The sequence below is a fragment of the Notothenia rossii genome (genome assembly GCF_949606895.1).
Source record: "Notothenia rossii genome assembly, chromosome: 6".
In the NCBI taxonomy this organism is placed as follows: Eukaryota; Metazoa; Chordata; class Actinopteri; order Perciformes; family Nototheniidae; genus Notothenia; species Notothenia rossii.
This window is the reverse complement of record NC_136909.1, coordinates 78,525,994-78,544,741: the sequence shown is the minus strand read 5'-3', so window position 1 is coordinate 78,544,741 and position 18,748 is coordinate 78,525,994. Positions and strand designations below refer to the sequence as shown.

The following is an 18,748-nucleotide window of genomic DNA, read 5'->3' as shown; positions in this document are numbered from 1 at the left end:
CAACCCTCTCTATTTTCCTCCATACCCAAATCTCTAAAAACGGGGCTGCAACAGATCTGACACAGATTTGAAAATTCTCTGACGTCAGGAACGAAGAGCTTCGCCTATATGGCCAACTCTCCACCAATCAGGGGAATGTGGGGTTGGGCCACAGCCGGCCATTGCCGCTCGAAAGCGCTGGAGACGCTGTAATACATATGTCAAGCCTGTAGGTGGCGCTGTAGTCTGCCACAAAAGCAGCGAAGAAGACTTCTCACAGAATCAGCCCCTGCAAAAACAGGGCTGGAAAAGAGCAAATAGAGCGAAATGAGGCATGGCTAAAATGCAGGATCTGTTTGGTATTTTGAAAAAAAAGATGATAATTAGCCTGAAAAAATGAAAACTGAGCATAGACATGAGGCTGGAGAGGACTATCTGTTTTTACACAGTAAAAATACTAGGCTATTTTAACCTATTTAAATCAATGATAAATTGAGCTGCCATCAAATAATGTACAATGTGGGAATGTGCTCTCTTAATTAACTGAATGTTCACTGACTCTCTACTCTTCACTTGCCATCCTAATAAAAGCCTCATTATTTTGTCCCATGTGTGATAACTTTTCTCGACCTGTAAAGATGAATTGTAGTTCAGAAAGTTACCTTTACTTTGTCACGCAGGAATGTAACATTTTGTTCTTCTTGGTCCCTTTCACACATAATCAAACACAAAAGTCTGAATATGGCAGTGGCGAACCGTGTCTATCACAACTGGACCGCCGCCGCCGCCCCCCTCCCCTCCGCGGCATTATAATGTCCGTCTTTTCACTGAATTGTCGTCTTGAAAAGGGTACTCACAACAATTCCGCAACAACTTCATTTTCACCTGTTGCACTTGTCATTTCAACGTTAAACACAATAAAACGGCATGAATTGCTTCGTCGCATTAATCTAGATCCTCTGTCTCGAGCCAGTTAACAGCGGGCCTAGAGTACCCTGGAACCGAGGGAAACTCTGAAAGAATACGCCCATTGGCTACAAATCAATATATGATTGGTTGATCAAACTGTCAGTCCAAACGTACGCTCTCATTCAGTCCAACGGCCAGGGCATTCGATCAAGGATGTAGAATACCTTGGTTGAAGGATATTCTACCCAGAGACCCAGAACAAGATCTGATTGGTTGCTTTCTTTTCTAACACCAAACCACTGAAATGCGTAGTGCATGGTCCGAGAAGGACAAACAAATCAACGCAACACTGCAATATTACAGATCAACAACACAAATACGATTCTCATTTATTCATTTTATATACATTTTATTACATTTTATTTATATAATTAAACAATTTTTTGTTTGTTTTATCTGAGTGTTCCAGGGTATTCTCTGAATACCTTGAAGGCCCTGACGGTTCGCCTCTGGAATATGGCAATGTGTTGGATTACAATACAATTAAAATAAACCATTATCATGTGAAGTACAACATGTCAATATTGGGATTAGCTTTTAATCAATAGCATAGATTTGGATTGTTAACATGAAGTCACACACTGTGGTTTAAGGGTGTTCCTGTGCCTCTCCTCTATTTCAGTCTTTTTCTTTTCAGAGAAGGGCTCGTTTTATCAATCCATTCATCCAGCTATCAGTCCAATCCGGTAACCATGGGTTGAATTACAGTTGTGTAGGTCTGCCGCTGCCAATCCATCAGGTGAAAGTGAACATTTTTTATCCTGTTGCCTGTCTGTCCGCCTCCCTGTGTGTGGATGGATGGATGGGTGCAGCAGGCGGAGCTTGTTTTGCCACGGCTAAGATCCATCACCAGGGAGGAAAAGCTTTCCAACTTAAACAGTTGACATAAATCTTTGCTGAAAACGTTATTCACTGCCAAAATAAATCTAATCCCTACATTTTATGAAATCATGCATTTTAGAAAAAGTAGATGCTTATAATGAAGTTAAATGACAGTTGCCAAAAAGGATGAACATGACTGATGAATCCGCTGTAGGATTTGATGAATCAACTCAATATATTTAGACACAGATAAAAGCTAAAATGCTAATATTTGATCACACACAGCTTAAAGGTGACCTATCATGCAAAATGCAATTTTGTACGTCTTTTATACAAGAATATGTGTCCCCGATGTTCCAGGGAACTCACCAAGTGTCAGAAAACACAACCCTCTCTATTTTCCTCCATACCCAAGTCTCTAAAAAAGGGGCTGCAACGGATCTGATACAGACTGCTCCAGATTTGAACGCTACGGCTATTGGGCCAACTCCACCAATCAGGAGGAGACAGCCACGGACATTGCCGTTCGAAAGCGTTGGAGACGCTGTAGTACATATGCCAGGCCTGTAGATGGTGCTGTTCTCACAGAATCAGCCCATGCAAAGACTGTGTTAAATTGAGCGAAATGAAGAATGGCTAAAATGCATGATCTGTTTGGTATTTTGAAAAATAAAAAGTATCAATATGCCTTATATAGGTATGGTCCTACACTATATTATTCAAATATAGCATGATAGGTCCACTTTAAAGCAATGTACTGATACTACTGTATCAAAGAAAACAGGAGGTAATGTGATAATGTAGCGTGACAGTCAACAGCTCTTCCATAACTCCTTTGTCAATTAAAACTACATTAAATGGATCACTTATTGGATTGAAAAATGATTAGACAGAGATCAATGGTTGTTAGCTGTTTATGGGTTTGATGATGATCAATCTGCAAAAATAAACAAATTAGGCGCTTTATATTTAATTCACCCGCAGAGTGCTGACATCTGTCATCTGCAGGAAATGCAGAGTGGTGTAAAAATGATGGATAACATTAAGATTAAGAGCCAGGTGATCCTCTGCAGTATTGTATCTGCACTGATCCTTTGATGAGGCTGTGTTTGGGTGTTATCAGTTTTGGCTTTTACAGTTTTAATCCTTGCCCTAAAAGACAAGTGTTTTTTCTCCGGCCTTTCTCCTTTTATTTTCTGAAAAAGACACACCAACAGTTTACCTTCCTCTGCGCCTCTTAGACTTGAGCCGAGCAAGGTTTTAAAAGCTCTCTGATGAGAGAAAGAAAAACCTTGGACTTGCTCATTACTGAAGAATCTCACCATCCAGCGCAGGCATCAAAGAATGTTCCAAATTGCCTCCTTAATACCTCTAAATCCACACCAGCACCTCTTGCTGCCCTACTTCGGTTCAGCAAACTATTTACTTCACCTTGGAATTAACTAGAACTCCCAGATCACATGTCTTGCTGGTGGTATTCTTATTTGCAGATTCACAATCATTCCTATTGTCTTGTCGGAAATTGTGTTTATTTTCATATTTTCTTTTAAAAGTTACAGTCTGGTCCTTCAAGCTTTCATTTGTATCGCTTCATGATTTAAACATAATTTCAGATTGACAACTAAAATCAACCTGATTTATATCTACTGTCCAGAGATAGTTTTTTTTGCCACAATGCAAATAATCTGTCCCAGTTCAAGTGTACATTAATAGTAAGATACTTTCCCCTCCTCATAAACCCTTTTCTTCGTGGTCTTTTGTATTATTATAACAGCAAGGAGGTTTTATAACAACACCTCATCGATTCTCTTGACTGTTTTCATATTTGCTTCCTCATTAAATGTATTCCATAGCATTTATATCCACACAAGCTTACTTCCTTTACATGCTGCCTCCTCAATTGTAATATGCACTACACGGATTATGTGCATGTTGAAGGAACTCAAGGGTAATAACCCCAGGAAAAAGTGTTCACAGAGCAATATTTTCACCAGAGAGAGAGAGAGATCATTATTATTCACAAAACTACTGTAGTTATGTTCTTTGGGAAGTTGGAGCCTTTTTGATCAACTGGAAAGCTATTTACAGCATGCATAGTCTTAGAGGAGTCCTAAAATAACTGAACTTGTAACCGGAATGACAACATAGCATCACAACCTACCGTTTGGTACAAAGTACATTAAAATATACTGTTTATTGACATATTTCTAAGCTGCGGTATGCACGTTATTTTTAGCATATCAGTGTGCAAATTCAAGGTTTTAAAAAAAAGTCACCATACAGGAGAGTCACACGGAGACGACCAAATGTTTGAGAATGTTGTACCAAAGCGTATGTGTTCAAATAGAACAATGCCATAGGCCGTTTCTTTAAATCATCCTTGGTCGATTATTTTGACAGCCTTCGAACGATCCCCCCTGAATAGGAGAGGGTTATCATGTAAATATAATAGCTGTTTTCTTCCTTATCCACTTCAACCATGTTGTGTTCTATCTGTATCTGTATTATCTTCTGTTTTTTATTATTTGTGTATTGAACTTGTATTTCCATATAAATTCAAGGTAAAGTCTGGGTGGGAGGTAGGAAGGGATGCTTGTTGAAGAAAAGTAAAAAAAACATTTATTTGATTTGTAATACTTGCATCTGTCCTTCAGTAACAAGAAAAAAAACACATTTATTTCTAAAACAGAACAAGGCCATTTGGCAGATGCTACAGGGTCATTGTGGTAGAGCTTTCTGAATCTCTTACGCAAGAGAAACATTGCTTATCTCCAACATTAGGAACATGATTATTCAGATGCACCAGGACTAAGATATGATTTAAGGTGACATTGTTTCTGGAGTTTTACCATCAGCACCTTTTAAGTGTTTATTGGCACTTTTAATTTGTTGGACTGCACTATGTTGTTTGAAATATTGGGGGCATAGGATTTTGACGAGTATTTTGTGAGACATGGATATGTTGGTACAGTCAATAGGTCATATTGAAGACCTATGGGAGTCACTGCACTTGACCAAGAAATAACTGCTCATTTAACAATGAATGGCCATTTTAATAATTCACTGTTTGTACTTATAAACAAACAAGGTATAATTATTTGGAATTAGAGATAAGAAGTGCTGGTTCCTTAACCCCCTTTCAACCTCTATGATGCAAATAATCACACTGTGTTCTGGCTGTATGTATTTGATGGACAGATATGAGAGTGCTATGGATTTCATCTCAAACATCCTAGATGTCAATCACTAACACATGACAATCACCGATATATTATATGATTGGTTTAACAAACATAAATATATATATACATAATATATATTTTTATTATCGATGTATTTTATATTTACAATTTCAAAGAGATCATTTACGGTTTGTTAGCCTATTGTGATTGAATGCCTTTTTAAAAGAGCTTGTAATGTGATTTATTTTCGTAACCTCATTCCCCGGCACCTAGATATGAACCAAGAATTACTTCTTTACTTTCACCCTTTATCTACATTGAGTTCAATACATCTGACCCAAGTTAATGGCATCTGCTACACAGTACATCATACTGATACAGTAATTATAATGGTTCATTCTCCTTTTTTAGTTCATTAAAGTTTTTTTGGCCCAGGACCCATTAGAAAATGATGGCAAAAAGAAACTACAGCAGATCGATGTTCCTTCATGCCACTGCAGTATTCAAGAGGCCATTAGGTTTCCCGGGGCTGCCAGCAGAGTCTTGGAGCATTTGTTGTGATCTAGCAAATTAAAATGTCTGCTCTTATCAATGCCCTCGGGGCTAAAGGGAGGGAGACAGAGATGTCTCTGTCTGTCAGGTTGCTGCTCTGCCTCCCATCACTCCGGTAACCACAACCCTGCTGTCAGACAAAAGAGCACTTTGGCCTCTGTGTGTTTTCCCAGGATGTGCACCTGTATGCGTGTTTATGTGTGTGTAAGAGTTAAAGACGAGAGAGGTCGATGATTATGATGGAAAATCATTTTATATGACCAAAAAGAAGCCGTGCATTTCCAATGACTGTCGGATAATTCCAATTTTCAATCAAGCCTGGAAAACGAAGGACAAGACCCAACCACATGTTCTTTTTAATCACTGTGAGGGGAGTCAGTGCTTGGCTACAGGAATAACTCCTCAGCCATATTGTTGGACGAGATTCTGGAAAAAGGACTTCTATAGTCTTTTAGATCCCTCCTCTGTTGCTCTCCCTGAGGTTTCTCCCATTTTTCCCTTTAAACTGTGGGTTTTCTCTGGAAGTTTTTCCTTGTGCGATGTGAGGGTCTAAGGACAGAGGGTGTCGTATTGTCATACTGATATTCTGTACAAACTGTGAAGTCCACTGAGACAAATGTAACATTTGTGATATTGGGCTATATAAATAAACATTGATTGATTGATTGATTGATTGAGTTCCAATTAGGGCTGCACGATATATCGTGTCGTGACGATAATCGCGATATGCGCATGCGAAATATTCACATCGCAGGACGTATTTTTTATTTTTTTAGGACTTGCGATATTAAGTAGGCAAATTAACTCAAAAACGTCATGTTAGAATTATTTTGCTGCTTGCTACAAAAGGAAAACTCGCGCGGCTCTCATGCTCTCAGGGTTACTTGAGTGAGTGACATGCCGGCTCTGCATGCACAGCAAACCACCAATCACAATCAAATCTCCAAAGCAAACGGACCCGGTGATTAAAGGTAAAAACACTGAATAAAGTAGTTTCATGTGTTTCTTCAGGGCAGTTCGGCGCTGCTAACCGAGCTAGCTCAGCTCGTTGCTCTGATAACTTAAGATCCAGACGTCCGTGACGAAAATCCTTCATCAGGTTAAATATAGTTACAAAAAAAACAATTGTATAGCATTAAAGTTCAAGAAAGGATAGTTTGCGGACAAAAAAAACTGCCTTTTCTTCAATTCCTGTATTTTTTCATATCGCAATATATATCGCAGGGGGGGGGAAATTGCAATGTCAGTTTTTCCCGATATCGTGCAGCCCTAGTTCAAATATATTTTATGGCTGACACTGTGTTGTTTTAATATGTATTCCTTTTTTTTGCCCAATTGCTCGCACATTTCACTTCCAGCGAACTGGCTGCCATTGTACATGAGACTCCCCCCGACATTTAGTGTGTCTGTGTGAGGTTCGGCTGGTGCAGCAGCAGGGTTCCCTAATGAGAATGTATGGCTCTCTGTGCATTCCGCCATCCGGCTGCTCCTCTGCAGAAATGCATATAATTTCCCTCACAGTTCTCCCTCTTTCTATTTTAATCCCTCATTCCATCATCCACTCCACTACTGATACTATTTTTCTTCCTCTACTGAGTTGTAATCTTTCTTCCAGCCTGGCTTGGCACATACAGAGACACGAGTAGGTCTCCCATTGTTAGCATATTCCTTCGTAGTCAGAACATGTTGGTTGAAAAGGTGTCAGGGGTCGGTCAAAGGTAAAACATGCTTGCTACATATTTATAGACAGGCTGCTGCTGTTTGCATAACTATTGCACTGCTCAAAAAAGAAAAGATTCATACTTATTCCCTATCATTCTTATCCTTCAGCCTAATACATCTCATTATTTTATCTTTTCTTTTTACCCGCAAGCCATCTGTCGTAAGAAAAAAATCTCTTGCTACTTCAGTCTCATTTCCACTATCCATCATCTTATTGTTTTATCTTTTTACTGTGTCAAACCCTTTCTGCTTGCCCCTAAGCATTATCCTCAAACTATCTTCTTGGTGTGGTGTAATTGTTCTCCCACTCCTTGCTCCCTTACTCTGTTTCCTTCTTCATGCATCTCCCTGGATCGATAAAGCAAAATGCAGAGCTCTGCTATTAGCCTGCAGGGACGGCCATTTGACAGATCCAGTTCCGGCAGCATGAGCCAGCAAACAGAACAGGGCAGGGATAAAGGTAGATAGTCACTGACAGCTAACAAATAGGCCCAGGGGACTGAATGGGAAAAGATAGCCACGTTGTACACATTTAAGGTCTGATCTCTCCACTGATAGTGAATGAATCAAAGTAGCAGAGAATGAAACACACATGAGCCTGGTAGAAGCAGTGGCGGAGCTGGGGGGTGGCTGAATCCTGGCCACCCTATTGGCCACCCCAAACACCCTCACCAAGGGGGCCCAAACAATTTTAGAACATTAAGAAAAATATGTGTCAGTAACCTTTCATCATTCATCAAGAATTAACATTAATAGGATGTTATATCGATAATGTAATCACTAAACTTACAATTCATTTAACTTGTTTTCTTCCAAAAGTTAATTATCCAAAGCCTCTGTACACCCCCTTCTATTTATATGTAATGGTTTGGTCCTGCCTCCAAATGCGTCCACCACTTAATCCCAAATAATGTAGAGGTGTGTTGTAGGTGCCTTAAATAACCCCTTATTTTATAGTGAGATGTATTTTTATGTTCATATAATAGTGATTTCAATGCCCCCCCAAAGTGATCTCTGGTTCCATCCTGGCCACCAAATTGAAAATGTCCTGGCTCCGCCACTTGGTAGAAGCAGTGGAATTGATAAGACCATGTGGATGGTATTTTTTCTTGACAGCACAAATCAAAACCAAAATAAAAATAAATCTTACATATATTTAGACATTACTTTTGTATTGTGCTGCTTGGTATCCAACAACACACCTCATTCGGAGCTTAACAGAAAAAACCCTGCAGCGATCAGAGTTGGAAGCATGTAGCAAAGTACGAGTAACAAGATGTAAAATGAAACCTGAGGCAACGGATCAGAACATTTGAAATATCTGTAAATGTAATTCCCAGAAGCCCACCACATTGCAACAAAGAAAAGATGCAACATGACTGAACACTTGAGAAACACAAGAAGCAGATACGGGATGGAAAAAAACAAAGTTTTGTCTGCACTTTAAAAAGTTTAGGTATGTGTGGATGTTGCCCATACGCTAATGTGTTTTACTGTATAGAAATACAGTATATACTTCTGATTGTGTAATATCTTACAGTATACACATGTAAAATAACGGTTTGATCTTTATCAGAGAGAGGCATGACGCTGAAGTGGCTCGCTGTTATCACTTCAAATGGACAGATAGGTATCTGTTATTAAGTACTTTTTGTTTCTTAATGTCCTCAACAGAAGATTTTCACTATTCTTTAGAACAGCCTGTAGTGAGGATATAAGAACGTTGTCCCTCACACTCAAAGGGAGCTTACATTTCCAATTATCAGTCAGGGGTGAGAGGTACACCTACAGGGGTTTAGGCAAGAAGGGCTCTGGATGGAAGAGGGCGGGTGTGATTGTTAACAGGTATTTTCGAGTCAATCAATCTCCACCCAGTAATGCTGCAGATAGAGCTCCGATCTTTCTCAGTGTGTCGTCAGCCGCTCGCTAACCCACTCTACCACTAAAGTCTTCACCATTGCATCAAGACCTAATGCAATGTACGTTTAATCGACCTTTATACAGACTACTCTGATAGATATCTATTCAACTGAAATGTTAACACTGGAGATGTTGTACCAAAATTAATTGAAGCATGTATTTAGGATTTGTACTTAGGACTGTTGAGGGTTCCGTTAGGGATTTGAGCCTATTGGCAAAAAGGGTTAACTAGGGGAGGCTTTGTCAAGGTCCACACTCTACATGCTTAGCAGTGCAGCAGTGTGGGATTAGCCAATTATTATCACAGGGCCGATATAAAGTCTGTGCCAGAGGCCTGTAAAGTTAATAAAGTGAACAGACAAGTAGGCGACAGAGACCGAGCGGAGGGCATCTGCTTATTAGCTGTTGGATAGGAAGGGACGAATGGGAATATTTGTGGGCATGGTCCAGATGTATTTACACCTTGTTAACATCTGAATTCTTAAGTGGACATTACTCAAAAGCCAACCGTTATTTATGTATTATATCATACCGTATATCTTCAGCCAGACAGACAGAGATAAAAAGTTTGCGGCTCAAATCTTAATTTCAGTTTCAACTATTACATTAAGTTCGGAAACCCAACATGATACCTTATATTTTTAAACATTAACCCAAGCTGGTCTGTCAGTTTATAAGTAATACAGTTAATGTCGCTACTGGCTGCAAACTTCATATTTATCATACAGACAAGAGAATGTTATCAACTGTGTCATCTGATTAAAAATCAGCAACTTAAATGTATAAACAATTTCTGAAAATATGTTTTCCTCCTTTTTTTACGTATATGCTGAGCATGAAAAAATCGAAAATAATCTTTTAAGCTGCTGGCTCCCATGAGAGTGGAGAAATGCTACTGATCGTGGGCTGCTCGGTCCACCCTGTGCTCACACTGCTCACACACTGACCTCAGGGCTAAACAACTACAAAGCCAGTGGGAAATCGAGTTCTCGCCTACTTGTTGGACTCATTTAAAATACAGAGGGAGAGGGAGCAAACGTTACTTTGAGATGAGGCAAAGGACTGGAGGGTAAAGTCTAGCCAGAAAGAGCATACGTGAGAGATGGTTTGACTCGTAGAGCTTTTCAAAAGCGTAGGAGTGGCAGTAAGAAAGATCAAAGAATAAAAGGTGCTGTCTAGTTTAAGTTGAGGTCATGAGTATGTAGAAGACCTAAATTGACTGAACTAAGATAAGTAAAATATCTTCTGATACAATCTCTATATTTCTAACAGTTAAATATCTTGCAACTTATAGTCTTCAATCAAAAGAAGATGTTTCTAACGGAGTAGTCTTAAACTTGTGCTTTGAGGAATGTAAAATAGAGAATTCTTCATTCACAGCAACATGGTAGCTTTATGTAGAGTTATTGAGTCTCTCTGGTACTGTCTGCATCAGTTAATTATATGCATGCTGAGAATCGTGAGGCAGACTTAAGGCCCTTGATTATTCTCCGTTATACCTTGAACACTGTAATGATACCATTGTACTGGCAGTTGTTACAGCCCCTACAGTATATGAGAAACAGCAAGAGTAGCAGTGGATAGCATTTAGCTGTAAAAGGTGTATTAGTTTTCCAGGATAAGTATGTTTGCGTATGCTAATGAGTGATGATTTATCTCCTACACTGCAATGTGTGTATAAGCACTGGAAATGCAAGCAGCATGCAGCTGTAGAGAGATCAAATGCTATCAGGAAATGAAAAGCCAAAGGAAGGCACAGAGAGAAAGGTGAGGCAGTAGGCAGACGGACAGAAGGAATAAGGTTTAGATACAGTCTATGGTTTGGATATATCACACATAGGACATGTTGGGATCTGAGAGACAGAGACACGGCAGCAGGAGGTCTCAAGCAGATGGCAGCTCGGGTCTGTTGGGTCAGTCATAGCGGTGATCACTGGAGCACAGTGCAGAAGACAGTGATTCAGCACCAAGCCACCTGTGTCTCAAACCAGCAAAGAACACATTTGAACAGTATGGGAGAGGCGAGCTGATAATGAAATAAAACAGTATTAGTTTTTAAAATCCCAAACCTTATCTACCATATTAGGCTGAGCATTCGACTGAAGGGAGTGTTGTTTGTAGGATTAATTTGCATGTCAATACATTTGTTCAAACTGTTGGCATGAATACTTTCACACAGAACCATAAGCTGCATAATTTGTTTTCAAAACAAGGTCGATTTTTCTGAGCTTTTGTATTGCAAATAAAGGCATCAACCAATTATCTTGTGCAGAACAAATTGAGTTGCACCTATGAGATTTATAAAACAACAACACCAGTCTCCATAGTCCGAACAAAGAGAGACAACTCTATTACTCTTTGTAGACTTGAAACAGTCAGCTTGTACTATATCCTATCTTTTTTATACCTCTCACAATATAAGCCCTATACATATAACAACTTTGATGATTCTGAATTTGGATCAGTCAAATATGTACCATGGGAGCAAGCAAGTCACTTTACCAAACAGTCATTAAATACAAAGAATGGCACTGGACTCTATCAATGGTCACTCTGTGAATGTATCCAGGAGAAGTCAAACGTCTCTTTTCACAGCATTAGTTATGGCTACAGTTGGGTCTTCACCTTTAACCAGTCAGTCTGTCTAATAGGGTAAAAGCCATCAGAAACATAACTTTGTGACATTTCTGCCAGTAGTTGAAATACCCTCTGTCCCGCATGGCACCAGTGAAGCCACCCTGTGTCGTATTATATCAAACTAATTGCTGGAGGAAGTAGTGGGTTGAAAGGTGTATGGAAGACTGGCTGGTTTGTGATTTTAATCAAAGCAGAAACCCTTTCGGCTCAGGAGACGAGCGAGCAGCCTCACAGGGCCGGGTATTAGCTCACCCCGTACTGACACTTCAAATTGATGTTATCAACATGGTAATAGACCTACTTTTGCCAGCTCCCCTCATGCATTATGAGGAATGACATTTTACTTAGGGACTACATAAAGTAGATAATATTTCCACTAGCTTCTGTCTGCACACGTAGACTTCGGATCTGCAGGCAGATGGCCTGGCCTGCGTGTCGTCCATGCCACCTGTTGAACTGGCACACTAAAAAATATCTGGAGATTCAAGGAGTGCATTCTGGTTAATCTGCGATTAGGAGAAATTGTGTTATCCTTGGTGAATATTTTTGTAGCAGCAACATAACAAGGGACTATATTTAAATATATATGAAAACAATATGCCATGTGGCGTATTCAAATTATATCTAGTGCTTATAGTAGTGTGTTATTTATAAGTTACTGTTCATTTATTTCATAGAAACATCAGACTTTCCAACTCAGTCTCAATGCAACTTTCATAATTTGACTCCAGTGTAAGTGGAGTATTTGCACCAAAAATAATATCTGATGTTGTCAGACCTCAGCTGTTGTTTTGATAGAACATAATTGATTAATGTGCAAAGAAACATGATGGTAAAGGGATTGCGTTATGATATTGGTATATGGACTATGTGGATGAAATGAAGCAGGTCTCAAAGAACGTTTTTCCTTTTGTGCAGAGCATGGGAAACCTGTTGGAAAAGATGATCAATAACAAAGGAATCAGTATATTTTTGAAGAACATACCTCAGAGGTTGAATTACCTGTGTTCTGTGTTCTATCAAGTGCTGGGCTTATACATTGGGATAATAGTGCAGAATAAATGCATAAAAATAAAACCACACACACATACACACACACACACACACACACACGCACGCACGCACGCACGCACGCACGCACGCACGCACGCACGCACACACACACACACACACACACACACACACACACACACACACACACACACACACACACACACACACACACACACACACACACACACACACACACTCACACTCACACACTCACACACGTACTATTTCTGTTGCCTGGGAAACAGTCTTGAAGTTGTTGCCAGGGAGCACTCGCATGAGATTGACAGTATGCACAGCCATATACTGTAGAGTTGAAGAGGACAAATACAGAGGCCATCCAACCCGGATTGGTAAAATGCAAAACGTGTATGCAGCCTTTATCCTTTAGAGAATACGTCAGTGTCAACTCCTAGAAGGGCAAAGCCCTCTTTCATTTCATGCATGAGGAGCCTCTCTTCCACATGTTTTTGTTTTCTCTGTTCACAACTCATCTCCCAAGAGAGGAAATTAATAAAAACTAGAGTGCATAACACAACAGAACAAAGAGAAGGGCTGATGATTAGGAAATTGGATCCTAATTCAAGAAATGATTTGTGTTTTCCTATTTAGAATTTGAGATAATAAACTCCTGTAATTAAATAAACAGTTGTCATGGCCTTTACCTTAAGGTTTTTCTGAAGAATTTAAGTAGATTTTGGACAACCACCAGCAAGAATACGTATTTTGGGGGAAGAAAGCCTGCATCACCTGTGAATATTAATATAGATGAGGCCCTTGTATGTTTTTCCCGACAACTCCTCGAGTGTCACTGATTAACTTAATGGTATTTGGAACACTATGGAAACCCTAAACCTCTGGGATATAATTAAGTATTTGGAGCAAAACACAACAAATAATGTAGTGTACTTACCCTTTAGCACAGTATACATGCTCCATATATTATTTAGGCTATATATTCTTTAATCACTGAAATAACAAACATACCCAGTCTTTCTTTACTTTACATCCCTTAACCATCTCAACTTACATGACACTGTTTTCTTTTCAAACCATAGAGTATATTTTCCTTTTTTGTTGCTGAAATTAGTGAGTCACAAAACAAACAAAAAGCAATCATCCCTTCATAATTAACCAGAATATTTTCAAAAATTAACATAATTGCAGGCGCTGTGCAACCAAACAAAACTTGAGGCTTAACGCAAAACTAAATAAAGCATGTTTGTATTTTTTTTTAAAGATTGAAGTCATGCAGATAATTTGACCAGTTCATAGACATATGTTCATGAGCAGCATGGCAGCACGGGAGCCTCAACACAGTGTTTGGTGGTTATCCAGCGTTGCCGGAGGAGCATTTGGGAAAAGCTCAGAGCGCAATCTGGATGTTGACTCTGGTTTCCAGGTCGGAAGGAGTCCAGACCTTCTGTGTCGAGCTGGGATTGCTATCAGCAGCCTACAGTCTATTCACATAATTTATTAACCACACTTGAACTGCTCTGTTACTCCAAAATCATTTCCTTTTTGTGTAGATTATCATCTCAAAATCTCTTCAGAATTCCAACTGCATGTCCTTGTTAACTCATGTTGTCTCCCTTCACTCTTTCTAACAAAATAAATATATGTATTAAAACTCATAAAGTTTGCATTTTATCCCATGACTATATAAGCTCCTAAAATGTATTTATTCATGCATATATTTTACCTAGGCCAAACCATTTTTGGTTAGAATAATATGAAGGATTTTAACCTTGAACGATGATGATGGTTATAAATGTTAAAAGAGCTGTCATAACATCAGTTAGCTAAATTTTTTTGTTACAGTTGGAGTTATTATTGTGTTAAAATATGTTTTCCAATTTCTGGATGGAAGTCCTGGAACACATCTCAAATAATGTTTTGACAAATTCCTCCATCAGACCATATTTGACACTCTCAGGAATGTGCATTGTTGGCAACACGATGCAAAGTGTGTCACCTTGGCATTTATCTACAGGCGCTCATTCCGAACTTTAAAACCCTGCTGCTTGTTGGGTGTTTTCTTTTTTTGGGAAGGAGTGTGGTGCCTTAATGGACTTGATAATGGGGATCTGTCTTGTGACAGCCATTACCGCCTGAGTTTAATGTGCACTCTCAAGGTAGTATGTTGACATTTTAAGCTTGTCACATCCAAAGGCTTGGCTTGTCATGCATGCTGCGCCTATGTGCCCAGCCTTCCAAAGATAATGAGCTAATTTGTTTTTCAACAGGGCAGTGCTAACATTAAGCACAGAGCAGTACGCCAGAGAGAAGTCATTTCTTCCTCTTCAAAGGAAAGAAGAATCACCTTTTATGTGATGGAGAATTGCTCCGAAATGACACATTTTCAATCTTCAGACACATTTGTGTTCAGTTATTAGGGCTCATTATAAAGTAGGACAATGTAATATGTGCAAGATCATAGACAAGTATAACTACCTTTTACCACCATAACATATTCATCACAAACTGACAAACAAGGCATATCATATGTTTGTACTTTAAATAAAAAAGCTACGCATATTTATGAATGAAACTTTCAAGAAGTTCCTAATTATAGTGTGAACTTAAATGGACGATCTGCTGGCTGATTATCTCATTACGATTATTATTTTGTGTAGGACCAGCGCATGTGAATTTTGGATAATAAAAAACCTTTTTGAAACCTGGAAAATTCTGGCGCTCCGAATTAGAAATACTGACAAACCAGAAAGTTATTGCAGTTTCTTCCAGACAGAAGGAGAGATACATGTTCAAATGTTGCACCATCTGCATTGATAAATTGCTCAAAGCATAATTTACTTTAATCCTTCCACACAATTTATATAGGCCGACTTTTTAAATAATAGTCTTTCACCTCTTCACCTCTGTGTTGACTTTATCCACACCATTACACTCATCAAAGAACTTGCTCTTGCTAATTGCTATTTCATTACAGTTAACCTCTTCTAAGATGTGGAGACCGCCTATAGAGTTTACAGAACTCAGTAGGAAAATGAAGCAGTTTCATGTTGTAAAGACAGACACACCGCATCTCCTTACATTCAAACATCAAGTCCAGCATTCACTTATACACATGGATTGGCTGTACAAAAATCACTTTTAGGACACAAGATTATAAAAAAAACCCTCTATTCAATCTATTCTAACCCATCTGTCTCCAAGCTCTGCATGTCTTAAAGGGTGCACCATCATGTGTATGCTTTCTGTGAAGCACTTCATTTGGTTACATGCATTTTTAGTACTTCAAGGAAGTTCCTTCCCCCAGCACCTGTGCCAAAAGCGTCATTACACAGACCCTGTGTCTTTTAACTGCTTGACATTGCGTTGCTCAGCTCAGCAGAATGATCAGCCCATCAAGCTGATTATCACTTACGAAGAAGGTTAGTTCTTACTTTGAGCCGGGTGTTTGTTATTAATGGATTTGGTTGATTTAGATGAGTAACCTAAATAGGAGAATACCTATCTGCCATACGAGTTGCACATGTCCTGATGTGTTCAAACTGGGAACAGCAGGCTGCGATCTTGTGTGACAACTTGAGCCTCAGTGAAACTGGTCGGTGTTTGTAGTATTATGTCCAACATACTGTAGCTCCAACTCCTACTGCAGAGGATTGCTTATTCTAACCTCATGTCAGCCATTGAAATGGTGATCATTGCCATAGAGCAGGGGTTCCCAAACTTTTCCCCCAAGAGCCCCCCAAAATGACCCCTGTTGGAAATTGCGCCCCCCCCCCCCCCCCACACACACACACACACACACACACACACACACACAAGGGGGGGCGCAACAGCGGTAATTAAAGTTTAAAAGTCTCAAAAACTCCTGTCACAAACTGGATGAATGTGAAGTATTTTGTTAAAGGAGGATGAAAGCGTAATTAAGGAGCACTATTGGAGTGACTTTGATGGTTATTGGACTCAGGATTCATTCATTTGGATTCCCGCTGTATGAAGAAATTAAAGGACGACGCAAGTGGAAACAATTCACAAAGGGATTAAACTGTTCAAAACACATGCTCAAAGTGAGCCGGATTTTGCCGATGTGTTTATGTGGATTCAAAAGTCGTAAATAATCTACAAAATGGAGGAGACCGATCTGATCGGAGCAACTGTGACAAATAATTCAACTGAAACCGGCATGGACAATGACTATGTTTTAAAAATGCGCTTATCCAGACAAGCCTGGTTTGGACACTTTACGGGCAGAAGAAACATTTCTATTAAAGAAAGAATTATACATTTCTGTCTTTTTATTCCTGTAATAGCTACTAACTTGAATTTGTATTCAAATTAATTAATCAATTATATTTTTTATTTTTTATTGTAATGTAGAGACAATTATATGTAAAAAAGAAATTAAAGAAAAAAAAGTCTAAATATGATATTTGGCCTCAAATCATCTGAGGCCTGGCGCCCCCCCTGCGATCTTTGGCGCCTAGTGCGCCCCCCAGGTTGGGAACCACTGCCATAGAGGATATCAATTCAGCTTTCTAAGGAGCTCAAACTATTTATTTACAGTGCAGGGCCTACATTTAAGCGCACATTTGTTTCATCTTTGTGGGGATTGTTTATTATGGTGTATGGATTTTGTGTTGTAAATGCCCTTACCTGATGTATTATGCTGTAAAGTGCTTTTCTTTCCTTTTTTACAGAACATTTCATCCTCCCCCGAATAATAATGTTAAATGTGGACAGAAAATGGAGCAAAATTGACCTTTTGTTGCTAAAGTAAGATAAGATAAGATAAGATGGACCTTTACAACTGTAACAATGCACACTGCTGCCAATATCTAATCATAAACCATTGCAAGACAATTGAATGTTGGCCTGTGCTTTTTTACATGGCATTTTTCAGTAGGGGATATCTGTTATCCTCTAGTGCAGTGGTTCCCAACCTGGGGGGCCGCCAAATATCGCAGGGGGGCGCCAGGCCTCAGATGATTTGAGGCCAAATATCATATTTAGACTTTTTTTTTTTGTCTTTAATTTTATTTGTTTTTTACATATAATTGTAAAGCAATACATGATTGTCACTAAAAGCCTTGTCTCTAGATTACAATAAAATATATAAAATAATTGATTTGAATAACAATTGAAGTTAGTAGCTATTAAAGGAATAAAAAGACAGAAATGTATAATTCTTTCTTTAATAGAAATGTTTCTTCTGCCCGTAAAGGGTCCAAACCGGGCTTTTCTGGATAAGCGCATTTTTAAAACATAGTCATTGTCCATGCCGGTTTCAGTTGGATTATTTGTCACAGTTGCTCCGATCAGATCGGTCTCCTCCATTTTGTAGATTATTTACGACTTTTGAATCCACATAAACTGCATCGGCAAAATCCGGCTTACTTTGAGCATGTGTTTTAAACAGTTTAATCCCTTTGTGAATTGTTTCCACTTCAGCGCCATCCTTTAATTTCTTCATACAGCGGGAATCCAAATGAATGAATCCTGAGTCCAATAACCATCAAAGTCACTCCAATAGTGCTCCTTAATTACGCTTTCATCCTCCTTTAACAAAATACTTCACATTCATCTAGTTTGTGACAGTAGTTGTAATATTTTTGAGAGTTTTAAACTTTAATTACCGCTGTTGCTCCCCCCCCCCCTTCCTGTGTGTGTGCGTGTGTGTGTGTGTGTGTGTATGGGGGGGGGGGGGGGGGGGGGCGCAACTTCCAACAGGAGTCATTTGGGGGGGCTCTTGGGAAAAAAGGTTGGAAACCACTGCTCTAGTGAGCCTCTTACTAGCTGTGGTACTTCTCTGCTAGTGGGGGCCTTTTCTTCTTGAGATATAAGGACCAAGGATTCAATTATTCCCACAAAAACATAAATTGGTCCCACTAAAAACTTGTTTTGGTATAAATCAATTTAACACCTTAAGAGGTTATACTCCTGAG

General features: G+C 39.2%; 1 protein-coding gene across 5 annotated transcripts in view; it reads left to right on the top strand.

The window, feature by feature from the left end:
• Positions 1-18,748, top strand: part of grid1a (glutamate receptor, ionotropic, delta 1a) — a 206,880-nt gene that overhangs the window by 98,004 nt on the left and 90,128 nt on the right. The window lies entirely within an intron of this gene.